At 39.1% G+C, this 25414-nt stretch overlaps 1 protein-coding gene and 1 pseudogene across 2 annotated transcripts in view; one reads left to right on the forward strand and one right to left on the reverse strand.

Moving 5' to 3' along the window:
• Nucleotides 1–25414, reverse strand: part of MDGA2 (MAM domain containing glycosylphosphatidylinositol anchor 2) — an 878646-nt gene that overhangs the window by 467112 nt on the left and 386120 nt on the right. The gene's annotated exons all lie outside the window — the stretch shown is intronic.
• On the forward strand, nt 21959–22413 carry LOC123944713 (annotated as a pseudogene).

Consider the following 25414-nt stretch of genomic DNA (forward strand, 5'->3'; position numbering starts at 1 on the left):
GTGGTCTCTCTCGTTGCTGTTGTTTTCATTGTTGATGATAATTACTTTAGTTTGTCATGGTTGGGAGGGAAGGGACTACTGGAAATAAGGGAAATGATGACAGTCCCCCAGAGCCACCCTATAACACCATTACTGCCTTTCCCCATACCTCATCTATTCTATCTACTTCCTCCATTGCCACGACCACATGACTTCAGTCCCAATCTAGATTTGTAAAATGGTAAAAAGGTATCAGTTTTTACTGAATCAGGCCCTTTTACACAGAGAGGAAGAGGGGAGGGGAGCATGTGTTGACGAAAAGTAAAGATAAAGATTCTAGATCTTTATCTAGAAAAATCTAGAATCCTAAATACAAGAATCTCATGTAGTATAGAAACACTGTTAAAAATAAAATAGTCTATGGGGTGCCTGGGTGGCTCAGTCTGTTAAGTGCCTGCCTTTGGCTCGGGTCCTGATCCCAGAGTTCTGGGATCAAGCCCCACATAGGGCTCCCTGCTCAGCTTCTCCCTCTTCCACTCCCCCTGCTTGTGTTCCCTCTCTTGCTGTCTCTCTCTGTCAAAAAAATAAACAGAATCTTAAAAAAAAAAATGAGATAGGGGCGCCTGGGTGGCTCAGTGGATTAAGCCGCTGCCTTCAGCTCAGGTCATGATCTCAGGGTCCTGGGATCGAGCCCCGCATCGGGCTCTCTGCTCCGCGGGGAGCCTGCTTCCTCCTCTCTCTCTGCCTGCCTCTCTGCCTACTTGTGATCTCTCTCTCTGTCAAATAAATAAATAAAATCTTAAAAAAAAAATGAGATAGTCTCATAAAAAAATAACAAATAAATTTTCAAACTTATTCAGGCAGACCACTTTCAGAACAGAAAAGGTTGGGATATATTTGAATGTGGAAGGCATCCATATTTTCACATAAAATACAATGATGGCATGCATTCACAGGTCCTGTCTCAAAAAGGGACAAAAATATTTAGTCCTAGTTTTGCACATTTCTATTATTATGGGATAGATAGTTATGTTCTCATAATCTAGTAAGCTAGTGATAGCTCTAAAGGTTTAAAATTATTTATGGAAAAAATACATAGAATTAAGAAAACAATCTGTTAACATTCTGTGTTTTTGCTGCATATTGAGACAAAACAGCATTATTCCATTTTGGTGATAAAATGAGAGTGTTAACAGGAGCACAGTTTGGGAGTGACAACTTCAATCAAAAGCTTGATGCATACCAATATGCTAAACACATCTGCCTGTTAGAAAATATCAAAAATTACCAAAAGGTGGTGAGAAGGACAAGGTGAGGGTGATGTCTCAGTAAAACAAGAAAATAATATTTATGTGTGACATGTTGCATACTATAATTTTGCAAGAAAACAAAAAGCCACTTTCTAACAGGAATATCTTATGAAAATAGAAATGACTGAAACAGGAAATATCTGACATATGGACAATATGCCAGTTAATACCTCTTTGGCAGCTTTTCTTTATGAAATTGAGAAAATAACTTGCTAGTGAAGCTCAGCCCATGAAAATCAACATTAGAGTCTCTCTTATTTACAAACCAATTAATGGAAAGCAAACTCATACTGGCACTTCAGGGTCTGTTGTCCAAGGAACGTGATGTCTGAGTACTATGAAGTGGTTCCATTGTGTTGTGTGTGGTTCCCCATTTACCAACCCCCTTTTTTTTTTAAAGCTGGGTTGAGGGTGGCTCAGTCAGTTAACCATCTGATTCTTGGTTTTGTTTCTTTGTTTGTTTGTTTGTTTCAAAATTTAATTTATTTATTTATTTGTCAGAGAGAGAGCGAGAGAGCGAGCACAGGCAGAGAGACAGGCAGAGGCAGAGGGAGAAGCAGGCTTCCGCTGCAAGGAGCCTGATGTGGGACTCGATCCCAGGACACTGGGATCATGACCTGAGCCAAAGGCAGCTGCTTAACCAACTGAGCCGCCCAGGCACCCCTGACTCTTGGTTTTGACTCAGGTCATGATCTCAGGGTCCTGGGCTCTGCGCTCTGCAAGCAGTCTGCATGAGTTTCTCTCTCTCCCTCCCCCTTTGCCCCTCTCTCTGCTCCAGTGTGTGCCCTCTCTCTTTCTCCAATAAATAAATAAATAAATAAATCTTTAAAAAGAAAATCTGGGTTGAAATTGATGGCAAAGGGTTGATGATTCTATTCTTTATTCATTCACGGATTCATCAAGATATGTCAGGCATGTGTTATGGGTGGAGATGCAAGGGGAAATACGACTTGGATTCTGTCTTCAAGGAGCATACCTTCTTGGGAGAAATACAACAGGTGAAGTGGTAATTATTATTATTATTAGACATCAGGACAGTTGCTAATAAAGACTGGAAGGAATTCTCAAAGGCATTAGGAAAAGGACAGGGTAAGAGTGAAGTCTTGATAAAAGAAAAAAAAACTCACAATTTTTTTTTCAGTGACTTATTTTTTTAAGACCTTTTAAACCATTTATAATTATATAGTTCAATACTGTTAAACATAATCACACTGTTGTGCAACAGATCTCCAGAATCTTTTCACGTGGCAAAACTGAAGCTGCATACCCATTAAACAACTCCCGGTTCCTCCCTGCTCCTAGCCCCTGGCAACCACCATTCTATTTTGTGTTTTTAGGATTCTGATTACACACAGAAGTGGAATCACAGAGTATTCATCCTTTTGTGACTGGCTTATTTCATTTGACAACATGTCTTGAAGTTTCACTCATAATGTAGCATGTGGCAAGCTTTCCTTCCTTCTATAGGACTGAATAATATTCCGCTGTATATACCACCTTTTATCCGTTCATCTGATGCTGGACACTTGGATTCTTCCATTTCTTGGCCATTGTGAATAATGCTGCTATGAATATGGGTGTACAAATACATATTTGAGATCCTGCCTTCACTATTATGGACATATACTCAGAAGTGGGATTGTTGGATCAGACAGTACTTAATTTTTTGAGCAATCTCCATACTGTTTTCCATAGAGGCTACATCATCTTATATTCCTAGCAGCAGGGCACAAGGGTTCCAATTTCTCTACAGCCACATTAACGACTGTTATTTTCTGCTTTTTAGATAGTAGCCATTCAAAAGACTGTGAGGTTTAATTGTTTTGTTTTTATTTCTGTTTTTTTAGTTTCAAGTTTTTAGTTAAATTCCAGTTAGTTAACATAGAGTGTAATATTAGCCAGGTATAGAATTTAGTAATTCATCAATGGTATGTGACACCCAGTGCTCATCCCAACAGATGCCCTCCTTAATACCCATCACCCATCCCTCAACCACGTCCCTCCATCAGCCCTCAGTTTGTTCTCTATAGCTGAGTCTGTTTTATGGTTTGCATCTCTCTTTTTTCCTTCCCCTTTCTCTTGTTTCTTAAATTCCACATATGAGTGAAACCATAAGGCATTTATTTCTCTGACTTATTTTGCCTAGCATAATATTCTAGCCCCACCCATATCATTGCAAGTGGCAAGATTTCATTCTTTTTTAGGAGCTAAATAATATTCCTGTGCATGTGAGTGTGTGTGTGTGTGTGTGTACCACTTCCTCATTATCCACTCATCAGTCAATGAACATTTGCATTCTTTCCATAATTTGGCTACTGTTGATAATGCTGCTATAAACATCAGGGTGCATGTGTTCCTTCGAATAAGTATTTTTGTATCCTTTGGGTAAATACCTAGTAGTGCAATTGCTGGGTGAAAGGGTAGTTTTACTTTTAACATTTTGAGGAAGCTCCATACTGTTTTCCAGAGTGGCTGCACCAGCTTGCATTCCCACCAACAGTGTAGGAGGGTTCCCCTTTCTCTGCATCCTCACCAACATCTGTTGTTTCCTGAGTTGTTAATTTTAGTCAGTCTGACAGATGTGAGATGATATTTCATTGTGGTTTTGATTTGACTTTCTCTAATGATTGGAGGTATAAGGCATTTTCATTTATTTTTTGGTCATTCATATGTCATCACTGAAAAATGGTGATTCAGTAAGTTTAAGAAAACAAACATTTATTTAGTAGGCACTATTTTCTCAGCACTGTTGCAGCTGATCCTCAAATGTATTATCTCATTTAATTATCTCAACATTATATAAAACTAAATTAGCTACTGCGAGATGGGGGTTGTGATTAAGTAAACTGAGGGATTCATAGGGTTGAATAACTTGATATAGGTCTTCAGCTAGGAAGTGGTAGAGGAAAAGTTTAACCCAAATATTGCGACCCTTCCAAATTATTAAATTATTGGTTTCCAAATTATGAAACATCCAAAGATTTCAAAATATTGAAATACCTAAGTATTAAAGATACTATAGATTAACAAAGAACATATTCCAAATCTTAGCCAAAATATAGCAGTGTGAAGGAAAACTGTATGTCAGAGAAGAGCTTGGCAATGGGTTGACTGGAACGGAGCATACCACGGAATCATGAGGGATGGAGGAAGTGTTGTCAACAAAAGCCAGAACAGGTTTCCACAGGTGCTGTTTTGCAAGGGGATAACATGAGCAGATTTGTGTTTTTTGAGTGTATATAGGTATCTAGGTCCAGGTTGTTAGCGCTTAGCTTTGTCCATCTGGCCTATATCTGCATCACCTATAGGAACTTTTCAAAATGTATTTGTAGTACTTTCTCCTCAAGGAATTTTTCCGGACTCCACTCCCTTTCTCCTCTTTTCAATATTCACTTTTGGTTTACTTCCTCAATTTTCACAAGAGGAGATGTCACTGAAACTGGACTTTTCTTTCCCCTCTTACTTAAAAATGGCAATTTGGTTTCATAGTTGCATGGCTTTCATTTTGGCGTCTGCTCGTTATAGCTTCTCGTACCACATTTCTTGGTCTCATTCAATGTGATTCTTTTTTTTTTTTTTTTTTTTAAAGATTTTATTTATTTATTTGACAGAGAGAGATCACAAGTAGGCAGAGAGGCAGGCAGAGAGAGTGAGAGGGAAGCGGGCCCCCCGCCAAGCAGAGAGCCCGATGCGGGGCTCGATCCCAGGACCCCGAGATCATGACCTGAGCCGAAGGCAGCGGCCTAAACCACTGAGCCACCCAGGCGCCCCTCATTCAATGTGATTCTAACATCAGTCCAATTCCCAGTACACTATTCTTCTGTCCGAGCATTACCCTCATGTCAATCCTGCTTGTCCGGTAAACGAAACTGGAGAGCAGGTGTTACTGGAAGCAAGCACTATTTGTACATGTAGCCCAGATGCTAGCTGAGGTCATTCTGCCCACTGAGTTTTACATAAAATTAAATTGACCCTTACCCTGCCTCCTCCCTCCCCCATCTGTGTTTAATGGGACATTTGAGTCTCACTAACAGATTTCCACAAATTCAAGGCTTGCGTTATTTCAGCTTTGTTTTTTTTTTTTTTTAATTCAAATTTCTAGGTTTTTCTGAACCTCTGATATCACTTATATCACATTCCCAAGGCTATTTTTCTTCTCCAAGCTCCACATCAATCTATAATACATTCCCTTTAACTTGGTGTTAAAATGATTCATCTAGAGCATGTGTAGGAGACTACTGAATTTTGGAATAACTGGGAGGAGAAGTGGGGTTACATTGTAGGATTACCAGGAAAACTGCTGAAAATACAATATTAAATACTTGCACCTCCAAAAATCTTTCATCTACTTTCCCTCTATTCCAATCAGGAGTTTATCAGTAGCTGACACTTAACAAACAGTGCCCTCCCCTCCCATGATGCTCAGTGACCCTTCTCTCTCTCTAATTGCTTTTTCCTTCTGCCTCACCCTCTGACTCCCCTCCTCCCTTTCTCTGGTTTCCCTTACTAGCAAATTTCAGAGCATTTCTCTAGTAGAACAATTTATATCTATTTGCTTCTTCCTTTCGAACCAAACCAGGCATTCAAGTGCTCATCTTACACACTTAAAGAAGATAATATGCTACACAAAGATCATTTCTCTAGAAAGAAATTCTGACACTCCATTAAGGGAAGAAGTGATTCTACTTAATCATGTTGTTAAATAGAATATATTTTTTCTCTGTTGTATTTGATTAGGTTCAAGGTCATTGGCTGTTTAATTTGGGAGAAAAATGACACAAAATTTTTATTAAATGTAATAAATTAAAAAATATTTAGTTATATATTGATAGGTGTGAAAAGGGGGAAGAGATAAAAAGGGTGGGGGACCAAGTAGAAAAATAAAGGAGACAGGAGTGGGATAGAAAGGTATAGACAGGGAGAGAAAAGGATGCATGTAGAGATAATGTCAGGTTAAGAAAGTCCAGGTTGAAAATAAATTTAGCTATAATTTACACTGTGGCTGGCAGCATGTATACTCCTCTGCTCAAAACACTCCAAACAACTTCAGCTGAGAATAAAAAGCAGCGTCCTTTCAACAGCCAACACGACCCTGTGCTTCTGCCCTCCGTGTCTCTCAGATCTCATCTCTTATGCTCTTATAGCTCACACAAGTCCAGGCACTCTGACCTTTTCCTCATTAACAATTGGTGTGATCTCATCTCAGGGATATTGTCCTTGTTATGTCCTCTTCCGAAAATGTTTTGCCATACCCCGATACCTCCTTCAAGTACTTGCTCAGATATCAGCTTTTCACTGAAGCTTTCCCTAAACATTTTATTGAAACTTGAAATAAACCACTCGCAGCTCTCCACAATTCCTACTCTTTTTTTTTTTTCCAAACACATTTTTTAAAAATTTTAATTAACATATAATGCATTATTTGTTACGGGGGTTCAGGTCTGTGATTCATCAGTCTTACACAATTCACAGCACTCCTACTCTTATATTTTACTTATATATTTGTGCATTGTCTTTGTCCCCTTTTCAGTATATTTTTTTAAAGATTTTATTTATTATTTGGCAGAGAGAGACACAGTGAGGAAGGGAACATCAGCAAGGGGAGTGGGAGAGGGAGAAACAGGCTTCCTGCTGAGCAGAGAGCCCCATGCAGGGCTTGATCTGAGTATCCTGGGATCATGACCTGAGCTGAAGGCAGACGCTTAACAAATGAGCCACCCAGGCACCCCAAGAACAGGGATTCATGTCATTTCATTCACTGATGGTTTGTCACACCTAGAAATGTGCCTGATACATAGTGTTGCTCAATAAAATTTTTGTAATGGTTGAATCCTAAATCTATTGCCTATTATCTAAATTGCATAATCAATCCATTTTATAGTTTTTCAGGAGCTCTATCAAGAAACAGCCACTTAGCCTGAAAAGAGGGGAAGGACATAGAAAAATAAGAACCAGAAAAAGAACTTGGGGTCTGAGATCAAGTTTCCCAAAGAATCTTATGCAGAATTGTGTCCTTCAAACATTTTTGCCCACATATCTTCTAAAAGACTAACTTCTAAAATCCAGGTACACCTCACATATTTTCAAGTGAGCTTCTAACATTATTCTCTTAACTTTAGCTGCAAAGATGTAAGGTAACTATTGAGATTTGAAAATAAAATGATTATATCATTCACTTAACAGGATCCATGGTTTGTGAAGATATTAAAACCCCTGAATTGTTACACGTTAAAAGGGTGAATTTTATGGTATGTGGATTACATATTAATTTCAAATTGTTTAACATAAAAAAAGAACTTTGGCCTGCCTCCAAAGTTGAAATCTGCCAAAGTTCTGACTTTGAGATTAACTAAATTCACCTATAACTAAAAGAGAACATTAATGTTTTCCTTATTTTCCTTTTTAGCAACCACTTTTAACAATAACATCCTTGATGTTGCACATTTAGCAAAACCTATCCTTTCAAAGATGGGATGAAAAAAGTTTTGTCACTTTTTGCTCAATAAATAGCTATGACTTATTGAAAATAAAAGGGGGGTATGCTCAATATCATCTATTAAAATATGAAAACATGGTCTTCATAATAGACATGTTACATCATTTTTTTCCTCCTGGAATCATGTTTCATTTCACTTTTCCCCAGAGTACTTTATCTTGAGGTAATATGTTTATGTGCTTGAAAGTCATTTACTGATTAATGTTTCATATTACCTGTGGGAGAAATGGAGTGTATTTTTTGAGGTTGAGATTAAAGTACTTTGAGTCATCACTAAAATCATATTAGTAAGTAATTGATCTAAAAATATAAATATGTTATATTTTTTGAAAAATATTTATTGAAAATATATCTCTTAATCCAATGAATAAAGCTACTTTTTTTTCAAATTAATTCATATATACTAAACGATCATTATGGCCAGAATGAAACTAAGGGTTCAAGATCCTTCTTTTTCTATTTTTCATTCTCCTAATTAAAATCTGAGAGAAGTGCTCATATAAATAAGAATATAAGAATTTTACTTCTTTGAAATTCTAGGTTTGGGAAGAATAACATACAGTGCCATCCTACATCATCGAAAATGATTTCCTGTAGCCTATTTACTAACAACTTCATTAAGAAGTTGTCTTCATTAAGAACTTCATCTTCCACATCTTCTTTATCCATTCATCTGTTGATGGACATCTAGGTTCTTTCCATAGTTTGGCTATTGTAGACATTGCTGCATAAACATTCGGGTACACGTGCCCCTTTGGATCACTATGTTTGTATCTTTAGGGTAAATACCCAGTAGTGCAATTGCTGGGTCATAGGGTAGTTCTATTCTCAACATTTTGAGGAACCTCCACGCTGTTTTCCAGAGTGGTTGCACCAGCTTGCATTCCCACCAACAGTGGAGGAGGGTTCCCCTTTCTCCACATCCTCTCCAGCATCTGTCATTTCCTGACTTGTTAATTTTAGCCATTCTGACTGGTGTGAGGTGATATCTCATTGTGGTTTTGATTTGTATTTCCCTGATGCCGAGTGACGTGGAGCACTTTTTCATGTGTCTGTTGGCCATCTGGATGTCTTCTTTGCAGAAATGTCTGTTCATGTCCTCTGCCCATTTCTTGATTGGATTGTTTGTTCTTTGGGTGTTGAGTTTGCTAAGTTCCTTATAGATTTTGGATACTAGCCCTTTATCTGATATGTCGTTTGCAAATATCTTCTCCCATTCTATCAGTTGTCTTTTGGTTTTGTTAACTGTTTCCTTTGCTGTGCAAAAGCTTTTGATCTTGATGAAATCCCAATAATTCATTTTTACCCTTGCTTCCCTTGCCTTTGCCGTTGTTCCTAGGAAGATGTTGCTACGGAATACTATGCAGCCATCAAAAGAAATGAAATCATGCCATTTGCGACGACGTGGATGGAACTAGAGCGTATCATGCTTAGTGAAATAAGTCAATCGGAGAAAGACAACTGTCATATGATCTCCCTGATATGAGGACATGGAGAAGCAACATGGGGGGGTAGGGGGATAGGAGAAGAATAAATGAAACAAGATGGGATTGGGAGGGAGACAAACCATAAATGACTCTTAATCTCACAAAACAAACTGGGGGTTGCTGGGGGGAGGTAGGATTGGGAGAGGGGGAGGGGGCTATGGACATTGGGGAGGGTAAGTGCTATCGTGAGTGCTGTGAAGTGTGTAAACCTGGCGATTCACAGACCTGTACCCCTGGGGATAAAAATACATTATATGTTTATTTAAAAAAAAAAAAATTTGGAAGGGGAGGCGAACCATAAGAGACTATGGACTCTGAAAAACAACCTGAGGGTTTTGAAGGGTCAGGGGTGGGAGGTTGGGGGAACAGGTGGTGGGTAATGGGGAGGGCACTTTTTGCATGGAGCACTGGGTGTTGTGCAAAAAGAATGAATACTGTTACGCTGAAAAAATAAATAAAATGGAAAAAAAAAAAAAAGAACTTCATCTTCAATTTTGTTGAAAGCAAAAAGAATTAGAAACTATCTTAGCTGCGGGAAAAATCTGTTACCCAAACAGTAGTCGCTTACTTTTTCAACTGCAGAACTAATTTCCATTTGTTTGGTGCCTTGAAGGTTTTTTTTTTCCCTCACCCTGAGGTAATGCACCAAAAATAAGATTAAGGCTGTTAACTCTAAGTGTTGGTGTTGTTTTGTTGTTGTATTTTTTTGTATAAAAGTCTAACAGTGATTAACATGGACGGTGAGGTGACAACTTAAATCCCCCCAATCCTCTCTAAAGCATAGCAATTTTAGAGAAATTGAAAATACTAACGTTAATTCCCTTAAAACTATTCCTCTACTCACAGACACTTGTTTGAAGATTGCTGCTAAGGCAAAAAGAAAAAAAAAAAAAGAGAGAGAGTAAAGAAAGGAAGGAAAAAAGAAAGGAAGGAAGGAAGGAAGGAAGAAAGGTAACAAAATCTCACAAATAAGCATTCTAAAACTTTCATGAGATAGACATGTTTCAGAAATGCTTTTGTTCTTTCCTTCTTAAGAGATTCATAATATTCACTGTTCTCTGTGAATAATATTTCCTCTGTGAGGAAACCTGTTTGCCTTGTTTAATTCAGCCCTTCTAAATAATTTTTGAACACAGAACCCTTTTCCCTTGTAACATTATTTGACAACCCAGAGAATTAATAGTCTATTGGTACATGTTTAACACTATTCCAGATGTAGCTACTAAAAGACTTGGGTGCATGTGTGTGTGTGTGTGTGTGTGTGTGTGTGTGTGTGTGTGTGTGTGTATAGTAAAGTAGGAACTTAGAAAAAAAATAGGATTTTAGAAAATAAGGGCTTGCTGTCATTGGAAAGTGAATTCTGGCGACTAAGGAATCTGAGAGAGGAGATGGGGACCCAGGAGGAGAACAGGATATTGCATATTCAGAACAGAAAAGGGGCTAGTTCAAGAAATATGGGGGAAGGGAGAAGACTCAATGTCACCCCCAAATTATTATATAAGAGACTGACAAGACTGTCCAACATCTAGGATGCTTCATACATATTCAACAGATAAGCTGCGGCTGATAACAGAGTGTTCTTTCTTCTGGAAGCTGGGGGTGGGAGCCTAGACAGAAAATAACTCTGCATCTCCAGAGATCAAGGGAGAAAATTCATTCAGCCTCAAATGGTGCTAGGTGGAAAAAAGAAATGCTAATTTCAGGGATAAAAAAAGGATAGCAGAGCCTAAAATATAATGCTATGTGTGAACTACCTGGAAAGATTACACAGTCAGGATGAGAGTAATAAGTTATTTAAATTAACACAACATAAATTAATACCTAGTCAGCTTGCTCTCAGAGATTGCCTGGAACTATAAAAAAATTTTGTGTGCTCAATGCAGTGCACATATTTTTGGGAAAAGAGTGACACAAGAGAAGTGAAAAAGAACAGTCAGGCTTGAAGACAGAGGTGAAGTCTTTACAAATCCCCTAGATAGAGGAAGACGGCCCCTAAAACAAGCATCGGTGGTATCTAGCAGTCACCTCTAAAAGGCTTCCTTGAACGTGCTTCTCTCTTCTCAGCATTCAGGCTGTAATTAACCTTTATTATTTTATTACTTTAAAGATTTATTTTTATTTATTAGAGAGAGAGAGGGAGAGTGTGAGCAGGGCGGTGGGAGTGGGAGTGAACAGAGGGGGAGAGAGAGTCTTAAGCAGATTCATGTTGAGTGCCGACCCTTACGTAGGGCTTGATTTCATGACCCTGAGATCATGACCTGAGCTGAAACCGGCTGTGCCACCAGGCACCCCTTCTCAGAGTGTGATTTTTAAAAATAATTCAGGAACATTATAGAAATCATCACACCATTAAGTAAAAGAGTAAACAGCACAGAGAATACCCACCGTGAATAGCAACAATTTAGAAAAGTAAAACTGTTGTCTATTGAACCCCTGTAATGTTTAGCTGAGCATCGTTCTTAGGGGTCTCTGAACATATATCTGATGGAACTGGACTGATCTGAACAAATCATAAACTGAGGGCTGAAAACCAGATGTGACTGAATCAACTCCTTCTTCAAACCTAAATGTTCAAGGCCCCCCTCTGTACAAAGTCCTATCATCAGTCCATCAAGTTCCGAAAGAATGCAAATTCCAGCAATGGTTTAAATGTGAAATCCAAGAGACAGACTTATATTTAGCTTTAATATCAGTTACTATGACAACCAATGGGCTATTTAAAGTTATTAGCATTCTAGCCCACTGAGTTAATAATATGGACAAGAATGGCATAAAAGTTAAGCAAAAGCAAATCACTTCAATGTCATATCACATAGCAATGACAGCAAAAGCCATGGAGGCTTAAGAGGGTTTGGAGAAATATAGTTAAAAGGACCAATCAATCATTGGCTCTTGAAACCTGTAGCACATTACTGACATCTTCTATCTACCATATTCTTCAAGCTCATTAAAATTCTAAGTTCAGGATTTAAACAAAACAAAGTGAAACCATCAAATTGGAATGGACAAACTGATACTAAGCTAAAATATTTTACAACGATATGGTCTCCACCTTACTAAATATCCCTTGTTTTCACCTCAACGCAAGTTGGTCAAGAGTGAAATACAGGGTTAGCTCTGGGATATCCAGAGGATTTTAACAAAGAAAAAGGTGATGCAAAAAGGAGGAAAGGATTAAGTTTCATGAACTGTTGTTTGGAAGATTCATCTGCTAAAAGCGGCAAAGAATGATATAAGATGTTAAAAACAGATGGCCTAAGTCACAGTGCTACATCACATAAGTATGGAGAGAACTAAAATAGCCCAAGTAATATTTTTATTAACAAGATGCCAAGTACAGCAGCAAAAATACCTTTAGGAAGAATCTCACTTCAGAAAAAGGTTTTCCCCCCTTACACTTGATGCTATTTTCTGAATTACTCTTGGTCTGTTGCATATGTTCAAGCATCTGGGTACTTGCCATGCTCGGATGAAAGAAACTAACCTCTCTCCTTGAATGAGGCTTCCTTGTCTTATGAGCCTACCTGTGTGATGGAGATAATGAGAGTAAACTCAACACACAATTTATAAGGAAAGTGCTATCCTTCATACTCTTGCAGAGAAATTTTTTTTCCCCACATTAAACAAGCTGACTGGAAAATTCTCTGGTCTTTGAATTAGTTATGGAGAAAGAAACATTCATTAAATCTGGTGACAGTAAGTGTTGCTGAAGTGACCTTGGGATTATTAAAGGTGATGTCAGAAAATCACTCCAAGAACATGGACACCCTTGGGGATAGGTGTGAGCAGTGAGCTGTGATTACCCACAGGCATTTTGCTTATAAAACCGGCACACAACAAGCAGATCAGGGCATGGGAGATGCAAAGATATGTGAGAAAAATCTCCCAAACCAGAAAGAAGAGTCTGAGGTTTATAGAATGGTTCACTTGTACGGTACCATCAATAAATAATATTCATTAACAAATATGGATTCATTCATCTATAAATTATACCTAGGGATTACTTTGGAAAAGTAGTGTGGTGTAATGGTTAAGAGCATAGAATATGAAGCCAGACAACCTGGATTTGAATCTTAGCTGCTCTATCCTGGATAAATCAGGTGACGACCCGGGGCTTCATCTGTATGTCTCCTCACAAAGCTATTCTAAAGATCAAATGAACTAATGAATTTAAAGCCATTAGAACAGTGACCAATATATACTTTTCACTATATACCATTTATACAATCATTATATATTATATAAATAATGAAGATAAGCACAAATGGGAATTCTAATATTTTCCTTGCTTGCCCAGTGCATTTGCTGGCACAACCTCACCGCTGACCAACAATCTAAGGGACAGAAGTTGGACAGGGGAACAAAGTATCATCAAAAGATGCAGATGGCCGTCCCTGTTCAAGCAGGAAAGATAGGACAAAAAGGTGCTAACATCTGTCCTGACAGTATCTGGTATCTCGGATTTTACTCGCACGCATGAACAGAATAGATTTTTGAAGATTTTTTTTTTTTTTTATTTACTTATTTGACAGAGAGAGATCACAAGCAGGCAGAGAGGCAGGCAGAGAGGCAGGCAGAGAGGCAGGCAGAGAGGCAGGCAGAGAGAGAGGGAAGCAGGCTTGCTGCTGAGCAGAGAGCCCGATGCGGGACTCGATCCCAGGACCCTGAGATCATGACCTGAGCCGAAGGCAGCGGCTTTAACCACTGAGCCACCCAGGCGCCCCCAGAATAGATTTTTGAAACCTAATGCCATTTTAGGTTAAATTTGTCTTGGTAAAAATTTGGCTTTCCTTAGAGCTTTCTAACAATGGAAGAATATTCCAGTCAAAGAATGAAACTCCCTCCTTAGCCATTGCATTTCTCATAATAAATAAACAAGGAAACCAATAAAGTTAAAATTATTGTGGTTTTTGTTGGCACGAGTCAACCTCTGAAGTTCACTGAAAAATCTGAGTTCTAGGGCCTACCAGGCAGTCTGTGGTGTAAGCCTGGATGGAGGCAAATTCGCCCGGGTATTCCCTCCCTGTGCGGCTCTTGCCTGCCCACCATCCCGGCTGCCTCCTCCTGGTGACATCCCAGCTACTCAGTTCCTGCAACTGTCTTAAATCCAGTTAAGTAGAATCATAGAGATTTGACTCTCCATAACCTCAAACCTTAGGACTTAAAGAATCGAGATTTACTTAGTTATGTAGATTCCAACTGCAAAGTGTATTTTTCCACCTTCAGTCTTACAATCTCATTTTAGTATGCAATAAAGAAAAATACTAAGGCAGGCATGGTTAAATCGTGGTATGGAACAGTATTTTTCAAGCCCCTCTCAAAACATAATTGATTTATACTTTCTTGTGAGAGGTCATCCTTGGTATTAGAAAGATCTCTGATCTACTACTGGTTTTTCACGTTTCAGTGAGGTACTCATTAAAAAAACTCCTACAGTAGAATGACTGATGGTGCCCTATATTTAGGACTAACATGATTGTCATCACAGGCAAAGGAGCTAGAAAGCTACAACAAATTCACTGGAACTGTATCAGACCATCTTAGGCCAACTCCCAGACCTCATGTCATTGCAGGGATCACAACAGCACAGCAAAACTATTCACATTTGCCTTGTGATTGTCTGAATATCCACTCACAGCCTGTGTTATAAGCCATCCTTCTACTACAACTGGCAATGATTCACCTTATCCTAAGTTTTATGATGTCATTGGTCATGATGTCTCTTTTTCTCTTTCATGAGGAAAAATAACAATACGACCCTGAGTTCAAAAACCCCAATAAGCACTAACTTATGACTAAGCCAGCCTGCCTCTGTGGTGTTACATACGCTCTCCAAGTCATGTCCCATTTTGTCACAGATTTATCTAAAGCTGTGATACTCAAAGTACTTTTTATTTCACAGAATTTACCATTTTCACCATTCCTTGAACCCAGGAAGAAAATCAAAAAGTAAGCTATCTAAGTCAAGATGTCCTTGGAGAATAATTTAATAGCCACAAACGTTTCCCAGGAGCAGACAGGTCCTATTTCTGAGCCCCTCTCCTATATTTGCATTTCTGAGCCTCATCTCTATAGCACTCACTAAAAACTCATGTCTTGCTGAAAATTTCTTGGCCAAGAAATCTTCACTTCTCTGCTTTCAAATCATTGCAAATTTTCATGTCTTTATAGATATCACCATCAAAGGTGGTAAACAAAAGGTGGTAAACAAAAACCAATAAACAACTATTATTAAAATTCATAATTCTTTCTTCCAAGTAGGTAAAAAAAAATGGCATAACTGTAGTTGTCAACACTTTTTAAAGCATTTTGAACATAATAAAACTTACTTCCTCTGGCATGGCTGAAAGAGAGCACCTTTTAAAAATGTTTGATGACCAATATATTCGCCTTAGCTACAGCCCAGGACTCAACTAAGTTATCTACATTCCAAGTTTTACTTTCTAAGGAAGCGCCAAAGAATTTTTAAACGTTTTCTTCCTGATTAGTGCTTTTCCTGGTTTTGCTCCTTGTCAATATCTTTCAGATTGTATCTGCAAGTGGTTATCTTTGTTCGGCAGTGTGCTAGCAAATGTTTAACAACCAGTTCTCCAAACAAAACAAAAAGCCTTGACACTTACCATTTGCCAATTTCTGTGGTGTAAATGCTTCCAGAAAAGTTAATATCAAATTACCAATATAAAGACACTGAATGCAGAGTTAGAAAGAGATATCTCTACCATAGAGATAGAACAGAAATAAATAACATCAAGAATATTTATAATAAGACATAGTAAAATATTAAGAAGTGATTAGTTCTGAAGATTTATTACCTTTGGTTTTAATACAATTTATTTAATCATAAGATCATATTTAATGTTTAATAATATGTGTGTTTAACAATCATCTTTCACAAGCCATTAAGTGCTGGCTCAAGCACACTGCTTCTGTTATGAGAGCTAATCAAGATTTAAGCTTATATCTATCGTCAGGATAGAAAATCCATATTTTAAACATCATCTAAATACACTGTACACTTTTTTTATTGGTTGCTATATTTCTACTCATGGTAGTCGAAATATGTTACTATCTTCTTTTAAGTTCATGGAAAGACTAAATGCAGGGCATGAACTTGATATTACTGTGGAAGCTGGTATTTGCTTTTGTTTGGGGAATTATATCCTCTTTAAACTGGCTGATTTATGATATGATAAGTTGTTCAAAAAAAAGAAAAAAAAATGCTGGGCAAATCTCTAAAAAGTCCTAGAAAAATCACAATGCTGGGGCGCTGGGGGGCTCAGTCAGTTAAGTGGCTGCCTTCAGCTCCGGTCGTGATCCAAGGGTCCTGGGATGGAGCCCCACATCAGGCTCCCTGCTCAGTGGAAAGCCTACTTCTCCCTTTCCCTCTGCCTACCGCTCTGCCTACTTGAGCTCTCTCTCTCTAACTCTCTGTCAAATAAATAAATAAATCTTTAAAAAAAAAAATCACAATGCTACTGTGAGGATCACTGGTGTCCATATAATCTTTTCTCACTTCAGAGGCCTTCCATGTTAATACAGACTAAAACTAATGAGCCCAAGTTCCTAACAGCACAGAAGTTCAGTACCTTCTAATCGGATAGTTTCCAAGCCTTTAAAGAGAAAGCCACAGATCATAATATCTTCCACATAAAGTATACAGAAATCATTATCTTTAGCCTCCAAAAACCTTTACTGATATTATTGCAACTAACCCTATTAAGTAGCAAACACTATTGCTAAGCACTGATCTGGTGGTCATATATAGTACCTCATATAACCCTCAAAATCACATGGGGTAAGTACTTCTGTTATTCTCATATTATTTATTTATTTGATATAGAACAAGTAGGGGAGAGAGAATCTCAAGCAGACTCCACGCTGAGTGATGAGACCAAGGTGGGTTTGACATAGAGCCTGACACAGGGCCCAATCTCACGTCCCTGATGTCATGATCTGAGCCAAAATCGAGTCGGATGCTCAAGTGGCTGAGCCACCCAGGCGCCCCCTATTATCCTCATTTTAAAGGTGAGCACACTGGTGGGGTTTACATAGACTAAATAACTAGCCCAAATGATGCTGGGGATAAAGCAGAAACCCAAACCTGTACCTTCCTCCCCCCCAAAAAATAGCTCCTTTTATTTATTTATTTTTTAATATATAAAAAATGGGACTGGTGAGGCAGGGACACATGCAGGGGATGGATAGCTGAATCCCTCCCTGGCCTCAGGCCTCTGTCTCCCATCCTGCAGAGGGAAACAGGAGTAGGCTGAGGAGGGACCCAGAGAGTCCCAGCCTGGGGCCTGCCCCTGAGACTCCAGCCCACTGAGTCAGGGGCTGGGCCCCGAGCCAGTGGGCCGCACACGGAGTCCAGGGGTGGCTGCCACCCTCCCTCCGCCCCGAGGCCAGGCAGGGCAGCAGATGGCAGCATGTCTGGCAACACTGAGTTCCTGGGCCGGCAGTCAGACCCCTGTGCCCTCTTCTTGGGTCCACTGGACTGTGCCAGAGCCATGATAGCCAATAAGCACCATCTCCAGGCTATGGGGTTCCCAAGGCAAGGCCAGGCCCCCGGACCCTGGCGGGGGCTCTCCAGTGCTAGCAGCCTCAGCCTGGTGCGTGGGCTCTGGGGGCCCAGTCCTAGCCCCTTCCTCAGCAGGTGGGGAGCCAGGGGTGCTAGGCTCAGGGCAGAGTTCTTCTGAGCCCAGGGGCTCTGAGTCAGAGGTGGAGGTCCAGAAAGCTATGGCCCGAGGCCAAGGGGAGCTCTGAGATGCTGGGGGCCCCCAGGGCCACGAGGGGAGGGGACCCGGGGCAAGGGTGAGGCCAGGTCCCACTCAAGACAGAGCCAGCTGGGGGCTGCAGGCAGTAGGAGGATGTCCCGGTGTCCACACACAGAGGCTGCAAGAGCCCAGAGGCACTGGACAGGCATGGCCCCTCTCCCGATGCCTGAGGGCAAGGGCCCTCCCCATGGGGCGCCAAGACCTGCTGCACAGCCTGGCGAAGGGACTGCAGGCCCTCCCTCATCTGCAGCACCTGCTCGGACAGCTCTGCCACCGCCTGCCGCAGCTTATCCAGCGTGTCTGTGTTCCTTGCCTCACTGGGTCCGAGGGGGACAGCAAGCAGGCCATTCTCTGGCCCCGGGGAGGGGCTGCTGCTGCACTCTGGACCCAACTGCCCCACACGGAAGGAGAACTTGGGCTGGTCAGAGCCACAGCCATCCTCAATGCCATCTACTACCCTGGGGCTCAGATCCAGGGGCATGTTCCATGGCACAGAGGGCAGCTGCAGACCCTCTAAGCTTCGAGGGTGGACAGAGGGGCCAGCCTCAGCCTGCGAAGACCCAGCCCTGCCTGGCCGTCCTCTGCCCCGCAGCCTGGGCCAGGGCGCCGTTTGACGCGGGGTCAGCAGCTTAGCTGCTGAGGAGGAGGAAGTGCAGCCGGGGGACAGCAAGGGGCTGGAAGGCTCATAAGCCTATTCTTAATTCCACTATGTTTGCTAGACCTGGGATCTCTATCTCACTTGTACTCTATCCACCCAGTGTTTAAACCCGAAGCCCTAAGTGTATTTGATGTTGAGCAGTACACTTACTTGATTGCTAAAACTACTAGGTTATACTTCAAAATAGGTTTCAGATTTGTTCATCTCTATTTCCACTACCCTATTCTAGGTTACCATCATCTCTGGCCTAGGAGAATCTCCTGCTTGGTTTCCATTCCTTCCATCTCGCCACAATCCCCTATGCCGCCATGCTTAATCATTCTTCAGCATGAAGCTAGAATAATCTTTCAAAAATTAAAGTCTGCTTCTGTCAATATCTTCACTAAAATATTTCAGTGAGGGCTGGAGTGAAGACCAAAGTCCTTAAAAAGGATATCCCCGAGCTCTTCATGATTTGCTCTTCAGGCTCTGACACTGCAATGTCCCCTTCTATAGTGACCAACTTCTGGTTCTCAGAAGGTGCCACGCTTTTACCCACTGGCTTTTGAACAAGCACCTTCTTCTGCCTTAAGAGCTAAGCTCCTGCTCCTACCCTTCCCTGACACTATCCTAGTCTGGTTAATTATCCAAATCTCAACTTAAAATTTCTAGTGCCTAGAACTACATATAGTAGGATTTCATGGACTCTTAAAGGAACATTTTCTCCACTGAGGTTATGTCATATATTTGTTCTTGTAGGAGAGAAGCTACAGGCCATTTGAAATGATCCGCTTTCATCATTAACCATACTCACTAGTATCACTCTGCAAGTAAAGAACATAGAGATAGTTAACTTCCCAGGGTCCAGTTTCCTTATCCAAAAAATGAACAGAATAGACCATATCATTTTTACAGAATGAATGTATAAAGAACATTTCTAAGTTAGAGGACTTTGTACCTTCATTGAGATAATTTTGGGGTCCAGAATACAAGAAGCATTAGTAATACCTCTAAGCAGCAAGGAGCATTTTTTATGAATATTGAAGCAGTTTTTGGAAGAAGCCAGATAACTGCAAGATACAGAATATAAATATTCTATTGATGCCTGTTTCATTAAAATACCAGTTAAATATGTGAGGGACTTGAGAATTAGGAAGGCTCTGGCTCTTGCTCAGAGCACACTTTTCAGATTTCAACATAAAATTCCCAAATATGTGAGTTTTCATGAGTACACAGATGAAAAAAAAATCACCAGGATTATGCAAGTGATAGAGCCTTATCTGTGTAAGTATTTTGAGGGGCTGTTTTTACCTATAAGCCTAGATTCTTTCAAAAAACAACAAAAAGACAGATGGAATAAGGTCTGGAAAAACAACACTATTTTTTCGCCTTGCAACCTATTACATCAGCTAGCATTTCCCTGTAGTTGTGATTATTACATTATGACTTGATTACTAACTATTACCGCCACAGTTGGAAAAGTAAAAGCCCAGCATGGGGCCATCTCCATTAAAAGAATATGAAATTCCCTAGCAAGCTTTGAGGCTGCATGGCTGCTGTGGGGTCGAACTCAGAAGTACATAAGTATCTACTTAAGATGCTGTTTGAAGGAGCACCCTAAGTTACATCATTATTTCATTTAGTTTGAACCGTACCATGGATTTTTCCATTAAGCAATATTAGACACTTAAACACTATTCTGAGGTTATTCATGCTCTAAAAAAAGGCAGTGTGATTTTTTTTCTATTCTCTTACCAGAGGATGAGAATTTCCTATCACATGTATATGCAATCCTGATTTTGCCTAATAGAACAGACTAAGTGGTTACATAAACTAGAGAACACCAGTCACGTTAAAGAGACATAACTGAGCAGAGAAGCATTAATATTCATGTTGGTAATATGGGCATATGCCATTTAGGAAACCAGAGAGAAAAGAGCTTTAGTTGTTATAATTTAACAAGCCCAGGAAGTACCAAAAAAAAAAAAAAAAAGTCAAATATATTCAAAGCATATAGATTAATGTTAATGGGGAAAGGGAATTATGATACTATTTTATATCTGTTCTTCTTTTATGTGTCACTCAAATGACAAGATGGGCCAGGATGAGAAGTGAGATCTGATGAAGTTTTTTGACAGCATTTTTAGGACAAAATCTAGTGATGGAAAAACACCAAACTACTTAGATATTTTATAGGAGGGATGACCATCACAGCAAGAAAACTACAAATTATATACATATTTAAAATGACAAATTAGTAAATTAGCATATATCTAATTATCTGTGGGACAGATTGCATATACGTGGGTATGTGAGTAGCGTGTGTGCGAATGTACACTCAAAATAATAAGATATACCTAGGGAAGATACGTTACTTGATTTGATTTTCAAAACCACGGAGGTGTGTTTACTCAAGTAACTTCTGCTACCATAATCGTGTGGAGAAAATCTATACTTAGAGGATTAAAGCTTTTCTGAGATAAAGAGGAGGTGATTCCTCCTCTTCTGTCATACTTGGCCATTTTCTTTCCTGTGTGGGATTCCTCACTTTAGAAGTGAAGGCATATCTCTGACAGGAGCCAGTCCAAGTTTGGATACCCTCACTATCTGAGAGAGGAACTTAAAATGATTCCAAATCTCAATAGGGACAGGACTAACCTCCCTTCCCCCAAAGGTTTGGCTCTGCCCCTCCTTCAATCCTCACTCCACCAATAGCAGCAAAGACATCACCTCTGAATTCCTTCCTTTTATTTTTAATCTTTTAAATGCACTTAGAAATAACCAATGTAATTCTGTCCTCCCCTGCCTCCTCACCACCAATTTTGAAAAGAAAATACCTACAAAAGCACAGGAAATTGTGTGAGCAAGTCTATAAGCTCACAATAAAAAAACTTGTGTCATTATAAGAGAAAATAATGGATGAAATTTAAAAGTCTAAAATGTGTGTCTAGGTACTTTGGGAAAGAGTTCATCTAAAGAAAAGGATGAGAAATGAGTACCCCGAGAACTTGGTAAAATACAGAGCCTGCAATTTGGAAAGACCCTGGGAGCACTGCCCTGTAAACAGGCACCAGGTAGCAGCAGGGATGATAAAGTCAGAATTCCCATCCCAGCCCCACAACCTCCTGATTCTGGATAAATCACAGAGCCTGTAGACACCATTACTGTCCCCGTCTAGAAGGAGCAACACCACTAATGTTAGAAGATTATTCTTTATTAACTTAATAAAATTGCTCTTCCCTTTCACCACCATCGCTAAAGCACAAGCAGCCAAAATGAAGCTCAGTCCCTTTGGGACTTCTGATGCAAACAAGAACTATAAAAGGCATTTCAATGCACCTTCCCACAGTTGCAGTAAGATTATGTCTTCCCCTCCTTACAAAGAGGAGAGAGAGGAAACATTTGATTCAAGCCCATCCAAACGGAGGCTGAAGTACAGGTTATGTGAGGACACTACAAAGGTCAGCAAATTGGCAAGGTCATCCAGGTTCATAGGAAGAAATTGTCCTCTATATGGAACAAAGAGAGTGAGAACAGGAGGATGGCATCACTGACTACGTGGGCATTCACTCTAGCAAGGCAGCGGGGTGGGGGTGGGGGGGTAATCCCTAGACTAAAACTGGACAAAGACCACAAAAAGATCCTTGAATTGTAAAACCCCAAATCTCCTCAAGAAGGAAAGGGAAAGGGCAAACATAAGGAAGAAACAATTGAGGAGATGCAGGAATAAAGTAAAATAAAAGCTGTTAAAATTAAAAGAAAATTGAAATTATAAATAACATAACTATTAGTAAAATTTTACTTATAAATAACTCCCCCCAAGCAAGTATTTGTTCCTTATTTACCCTTGAATTTCTGAAATAATTTTCTTTCCCCATTAAGAGTGACAGACTCCTACCAACACTGTTTAATCTAGGACCTCACACTTAGTGAGAGTCACAGTATACTGAAAATCACTGTTTGTTAATTTGTGTTGATATTTTGCTATTTTGTGCTCTCCCAGTTTTTATAATCTAGACATTCATGAGTAACGATGCTTTGTTCTTCTGTTATAAATTATGCACACAATTGTGTGTTTTTCTCTTCATAAATTAAAACCCACCCAAACCAAAACATGGAAAAGTCAAACAAAAATGCCTCACATTTTTTTCTTCAGTAATATAAAGTATATAAGAAACTAAGAAATGTTAAAGTGAAATTTAAGGAAGTAAGGGAGGAAAAAAAGAAAGGAAATGGTTTAGTAGAAGATGAACCATTACGAGTCAATGAACCCTAACTATAAGCCATACACTGTGGTAGGTGCTTTCCACGGACGGTGTGACATAGCTCTCACACAGCCCCAGGAGGAAGGTGACACGATTATAAATTGCTTAGACAAGAAAACTACAGTGAAAGCTAAAAGTCTTGTTGAAGATTCCATTGTGGGTGAATGGCAGACCTAAGAGATAACCAAATATGTGATCCAGAAGAGAAAAGAGAGAGAGAAAGAGAGACAGAGAGATTGGGATGGAGATGAAGAAGTGGATGGACATTGTTTGCTCTCTTCCCCACTCCCAAAGTCATATTCGGCTCATAAGCAATACCCATGACAGCTGTTACTCTGCTTCTTTCTCTGTCCTCCAATTAGGGCTTTCAGTGAGGGAAAGCAAAAGGAATAAAAATAACTTTAATAGAAATAACTTGGAATTTTCTTTTTTTTTTATTCAAGTGAACAATTTGCAAAAGTTGGCACTTTAAATATTGCCAATTACAAATTACATGCAACCCATTTCACAGCTGTTTCTATCATCCCAGTGTGTTATCATAGAGTTACCTATTAACATCTTTTTTTTTTAAGATTTTTTCCTATTAACACCTTTCTATTAAAAAGTCTATATAAAACAATACACATATGACGTGGGTTCCAGTGTTTGCTAATCAGTTAGCAAAATGCCATTAACTTGGCTTAGTTCAAGGTAATTGGTTACTATAAAAAATATAATTCCCCAGGTACAGGGAGATGCTTAGACCTACTTTCCATCTAACTAAAGCAGTGATTTTTACTCTTAGGAGCCATAAGCAATCTTTGGAGGTGCCCTGGGGGACAACTGCGGCTAGAGGTTGGGTCTCTTGACCCTCTTTTTCAACTTCTAATTAGCAGAGAATCTCTGTTCTTACATGATTTATATACTGGATTTTGTAAAGATTTTGGCTAAGAAACAGTTCAGTTCAGGAGCACCTGGGTGGCTCAGTGGGTTAAAGCCTCTGCCTTCCACTCAGGTCATGATCCCAGGGTCCTGGGATCGAGCCCCGCGTCGGGCTCTCTGTTCAGCAGGGAGCCTGCTTCCCCCTCTCTCTGCCTGCCTCTCTGCCTACTTGTGATCTCTGTCTGTCAAATAAATAAATAAAATCTTAAAAAAAAAAAAAGAAAAGAAAAACAATTCAGTTCAAAAAATCTTGAAAATCACTGAGGTAAAGGATTTTTGTTTTTTCCAAACAGAATTTTGAATATAAAACCAATTAATAATTATTACTTAAAGCTGTCTTCAACTATCCCATCAAATAATATTCTGGTGTTATTAATGAAACTAGGATGACAATGTGACAATGAAGTCTTTAGTAAAATCATATAATATTAGAGTAGCAGAGTTTTAGTGGTTCAACCTGCTTCTTTCATTGAAGTACGAGACGAAGAAAACTCAGAGCAAATTAACAGTGTTTGAAGAGCTTCTTTAACAAAAGATAAAATAATTGTAAGGTTTTTTAAATTTATAAGGTGTGTATTATGAGAAGAAAGTAAAAATGAGTCAGATCTGATTTGTCCTTCATAAAGTCATCTTAATGGCCCAATATATACTGTGCTTTTGTATGCAAATATTGATTATATGCTCTTATGATTTGTCTTTATCATCCATAATTTCAAGGCAAAACGTTTCCCCATTAATAAAACAAAAAAAAAAGGAAGAAAAAAAAAGAGTATTGCAGATAGCATTTTCTAATATTTAGGAAGGGATTCTTCCTGTCTATAAGCATTTTAAATTTGGTGTTAACGTTATGAAATAGCCTCAAAAGGATGCAAAAATAATATAGTTCAGCTCAGTTGTTTGCTTCCTATACCTGAAAAACTATGCTAGACACTGGCAACATAACAATAGTAGAAGAAAGAGGAGGAGGAGGAAGAGGAAGAAGAAAATTCATTTCTAAGGAATTTAGTTTAGTGATAAAGCCAGCCATATGAGGAATTTTAATGCAATATGACTATTAACATAAATATATACTCCAGCAACACAAAAAAGGGTAATGAACTCAAACTGAGGTTTCAGGAAATCTTTTTCTTTTTTTTTTTTTTTAAGATTTCAAGTAATATATATGGTATAATATGTATATATTTATTTTTATAATATATTATTTTAATTGTATTTGACTTATTTAATTTTATTTTATCATTATATATTTATTTATATGTTTATATATTATAACTATATTTTAAGTAATCTCTACACCCAATGTGGGGCTCGAACCCACAACCCTGAGATCAAGAGTCCCATGCTCCACTGACCAAGCTAGCCAGGCGCCCCTGAGGAAATCTTTTTCTAGAGGATACTTTTAATTCAGGGGTTTTTGTTTGTTTGTTTTGTTTTGTTTAGAGCTGTATTAAGTGTTATTGAGGTATAATTCACACAATATACCATCCATTCATTTAAAAGTTACAATTCAATGTTTAATATATTCGCTTGGCTGTGTAACCATCA

This window comes from Meles meles, chromosome 6 (assembly GCF_922984935.1).
Source record: "Meles meles chromosome 6, mMelMel3.1 paternal haplotype, whole genome shotgun sequence".
Taxonomy (NCBI): Eukaryota; Metazoa; Chordata; class Mammalia; order Carnivora; family Mustelidae; genus Meles; species Meles meles.